This window comes from Actinia tenebrosa, unplaced genomic scaffold (genome assembly GCF_029948245.1).
Source record: "Actinia tenebrosa isolate PJP-AT-01 unplaced genomic scaffold, QUT_ActTen_1.0 PGA_scaffold13__45_contigs__length_12533684, whole genome shotgun sequence".
In the NCBI taxonomy this organism is placed as follows: Eukaryota; Metazoa; Cnidaria; class Anthozoa; order Actiniaria; family Actiniidae; genus Actinia; species Actinia tenebrosa.
The window spans coordinates 1,876,905-1,881,695 of NW_028292573.1; positions in this window are offsets into that span (position 1 = coordinate 1,876,905).

A 4,791-nucleotide genomic window follows, 5' to 3' on the forward strand; every position below is an offset into this window, starting at 1 on the left:
TGGCGTACCTTATCCTATCGGGCGCCCAAAGGGTGTATGTTCTTTTTTTATTCTTTAAGACCAAGCGCAGGCGGTCCAAGTCTTCGAAGACCACATAATTCTTTATCTCGTAGATTTCCCCCACGGTTAAATCCCTCCAGTGTGTTTGGATGAACTTTAACTCGTTAAATTTATCCTTGTCCATATATTCTATGAAATATCTTTAAGTGTGTTGCCAAAGTTTCCGAGGTTTTAAAGACCTTACAACACCACCTGCAGGGAATTCGTAGGTGTTCAGCATACGCAGTGATCTCCCTGCAGATTTCGTCGTAGTCGCTGCTTATGAGCACCTTATGGCCGTTTTCTTCATACCTCTGTAAGAGTAGTTGCTGATCTTCAGATAACCTGCCGTTGCCTTTTGGGGTCTTTAGCTCTATACAGAATCCACGGTAATGGGTGTGTGCATTCAAAATCATTAAGTCGGGTTGACCGCGTTGATATCCTTTCTGCCAGCACTTTATACGTTTGCCAACCGAATCCTGCAGTTCACCCAGACCAGGGGCTATGAGCATTTGGGGGTAAAACCTGCGGATGTAGTCCACTACCTTTTTATGTAAGTCGAACTCATTTTCTATTTTGAATACCAACTTGTTTGGACCGTCGAAGCGCTTGTCTATTGCATATTTACCCGTCTTACGCAGCGTGGGTAGGACTTCCTCAAAGACCCAATCACGAAACTCCACAGCTTTGGGTAGTTTGGAGCTAAATATCAGTTCGTACAAACCAGGTTCGGATATAAACACGGCATTTGGTTGCGTAGTAAAGGAGCGGGTGATTCGCAGCCCCTTGTAGATCAACCCATTTTTTCTGGTATTTCTCAGATACGTGTGCTCTAATTGCATCTCTAGGGCGCTCATAGCCCAACGCCAAAGCCACCTCCTTCGCTTTGAAGTACAAAGTTTCGCCTTGCACTATGCATTGCAGTTTCGTACCGTTGTTTTCAATATTTGCAGCATTGTATATCTAAGAAACATTTTAACCTTAATAGGCAACACTTTTAAGTTGGTTCATTTCTACGCTCAGTTGCGCGTCAGACACCACAAAGACGTAGCAGTTATCTTGTCGCCGTCGCCCGCGGAGGCATTTTTGGTGCGCTTGATCTCCAATGTTATGCCATCCTGGGTGTTTACCAGCCGCAGACCCTGACCATGTAGGTCTTCGTCGTTAATGGTGCGCATGTCAATCCATAACGCGTACTTATCATTAAAGAATTCCTCAGGGCTAATTTGGTCACCAAACTTGCGCTTTGCCTCCCTGTACACGTCTGCGGGCTTTATTCCCTGCGAGTAGACCTTGTTTGGAACGCCGTTTATGTTGACCCCTACGTTAGTAATGTTAGGGTTGTGAAAGGCTTCGGAGTCGCGCTTACCAGCCTCGTAGGGTTTGGCAAACACCAACATCAACCCCGTGAGACTTCTTCGGGGGAGGTTAATACTTTGGTTAATGACCTCATCCGTCTTATCCAGGAAGCTAAACGTCTTATACATCACTACGTTGTCGTAAAGGAATGCCTTCCCGGAGCTGTATTCCATGCCAGCGCTACGTGCCAGATCTTCGCTGTACACGGTCTCGTACTGCAGCTCTAAGTTGGTGATAGAATAAGGATCGACAGCCCCGCTAATCGCGCTGTCCATGCCTCCAATGACGTTTGTAGTGTCTGCCAAGGTTACTTCAAACTGTAACTCGGATAACTGCCTGGGGTAGTACGCGCCATGACTCGTAATCACTTCGAAATCCAAAGGGATAACGTATTTGGTACCATAAGCGGTCTTTACCCTTGTTGCGTCTGCTACTGCGGTTGCTCCACTGGAGTCCGTAGGCGCGGGGTTAGTATCGCTGCGAAGCTTACGAATAATAACGCTTCCAATTCCCTGCTCTATCTTTGTGCACGGTCAAAGGCTGTTAGCCACAGATCCTTATACGTGGTGTACAAATCGTACCTATTCAATCCAAGAGGGATTCCCCTGCGAACTTGATTCTCATCTTAGAAACGAGGTTCCTACCCACGTTATTGACGGTATAGCGCTTGTCCTTGGTGCTTGGTTGTATTGCTAGGTCAAACCTTAGCGCCAGGGTGCCAGGAACCAACACTAGGTTATCTGTTAGGCGGGGTACGCCTACATACAGCGTCTCCCCGGGCTTTGCGCTAGAAGGTGTGAATGTGACTCGGTGAAAGGTGCGTTCTGCTTTCAGTCCGCCAACCTGCTTAGGTAATACGTTGGGATTTAACTTTGAGCTTATCATATATAATGGAAGTAGAAGGAACGGATTTTGATCCCCTTACCGAAGAAGGCCAAGTCGATATTAACGATGAAGAATATGAAACCCTGCTTCCTGATGACAATGTAGACCCCGAGGCCTTTTGATAAATTGCTGAGCAAGTATGGCGTCAGGGCCCGCGATGCTATGCGTTCCTTGAGAGATAAATTTAGGTCTAAGAACCCCCACACGCCTATTCCAGAATACTTACAAATGGAATCCCTTGGCGTGCGGTCGGACTTAACAGCGGACCTCCTCAAGGACCTAAGAGAGCGATACCCAAACATAAACCTGGCTACTTTGGACTTCCAAATAGGAGACAAAGGGCAGGTTCAAGTTAGAGAATCGGGTAGGGAAAAATGGCACAACCGGTATCAAAGGAGAAATACCAGCCTGCTTAACAACCAGCTTCCAAAAGGAGTCACAAATGCGCTTGGAACGCCCAACTTGACGATGCTAAGCACTTTTGACTCAAGAGGAAACAAAAGTTGCTCAAAGGACCTTTATTAGAGGTATTTCGAAGCCTGGCTACAAAGATGCCCTCAGATCCGCAATCAGACTGCAAGAGGAGCGCCAGGAAAAAACTCAACCAATTAGAGACCGTCAAAGAGGAAAAAAAGCAAACAACTTGAAGAACTTCCAAAAGATAGCGGACGCGACTGGAGGCTTGGTGAGCTTCTTGCAAAAGGTAAAAGCTGAAAAGGAAGCACTTCAAAAGGAAATGCAGGAAAATAAGGTAACCATCAACGACCTTAGGCGACAACTCGACGAAGCAACCAAGAAAGGGGGTAATGTCGATAGTCACTTTAATGCCGTCCAGGAGGAAAACCAAGCATTGCAGGGGCGTATAGAAGAATTAGAAGACGAATTCATGAAACAAAGTAGGTTAACACTGAAAGCCATGTCGCCGAAATTGCAGACTTTAGAGCTAGGCTTTCTAAGCTGTTGGAAGAAAAAAGCACCGCAAGAAATCAGCTAGGGCTGCTTTGAATGAATCGGCGGGAAAAGACGCAGAACATACAGCGTCTGGGAAAAGAATTGATGGAGTCTGTTGACAGAGAAAGGCAAGTAATGGCGGGACAAGGCAGTGGCGGAGGAACGAATACGACAACTTCAACAGGCCGTCGAAGACCTGGAGGGGCAATAGAGCGGCAGCAGGAAGTAGTTGCGGACCAAAATCGTCCGAAGAGGAAAGGGAGCTGCTCAAAAGGAAGTAGAAACCCTTCAGGAGCGCCTTGCAGAATTACATGCGCAAAAGGAAAACCTGGAAAGAGAATTGGGGCTTACCACAAGGAAAAGGTAAAAAGAGCCCTTTTGAAGTATGGTATTCCACTGGCATTCGCGGTCGCTATTTCGAGCGTAGTAGGTGTGATCTTTTCTGCGCTTTAAGGCTACAGGCGCAGGCGTAAAAAAATTAGGTAATGGACTAACGGCCTTAGGAAAAAAGATGGCAGCCGGTTTGCCTGGGCTGCTGGGTTCGGTCGTTTCCTTGGCACTTAGGGCCGGCGGAGAACTATTGAAGTTCGTGGGGAATAACGTTTGGATCTTGGTAGTAGCTATTGGGGTGGTACTTCTTGAAGAAGATGAAGGTTTGATCTTATCTGGGTACTTTACTGGTGGCTTCCGTCGTCGGGAATCCGAGGGTGTCCTCGACTGGGGATAAGTAAAGATAGTATTCGCGCCGCCTTGATATGCGAAACTAAGGTATGAAAGTCATAGTACTAATGGTCTTATGACTCCAGGTACATCCGCCGGGGAGCCAGCTGCCGGATAGTTGGTATTTATCCCAACAATACCCGAATGGTTTCTCCTTGTGTCGCTTGGCGAATTTGAAGCCTCGCATGTTGACAATTAGCTATTAGGGTGAAAAGTCAAGCCGGTGTTAGGTTTCTCCAAGTCGTGGTCGTGGCTCAAAAGTGAAGTGGATTAAATGCCCTCTTATGTTTTTTTTTCCTGTAGGGTAGTAGTGGGTGGTCATTCTCATCAAGGATTCTAAAAACCCAACATTGCAATCATTCCATGCACTAATGTTAATAGTGCATATGATAATACCAAGACCTCCAACCTTCACCTGCAGGTTGGTATCATGCCAGCTATCGTCCAGAGTACTCCTCCTCCTCTAAATAATGAAAAAAACGAATCTTCCTTTACATGTGGGTTATTCATATATTTAAAGGCTAACTACCGTAAGGGCGCTAATAGTTTGTGATTATAAAACGTAATCTCTTTTATCATCTATGCTATTTATCGTAACCCTCCCCGTATCGTCTACTCTTATCTGCAGCTTTACCTTCCCATGACAATCGCGACCATATGAAAAGTCCAAACCGATAGATTTTCAAGGCTGCTGGGGTTGGGCTCTACGGAGACATGCGTAGGCTCCTGTTATCATCTTTTTACGCGCCATAGGGCTGTATACTCCATTGTCGTCGCAGAACGAAATCCTAACGTTGGTCATGACTACTTGCGCCAATGCACTACTACAAAGGATTA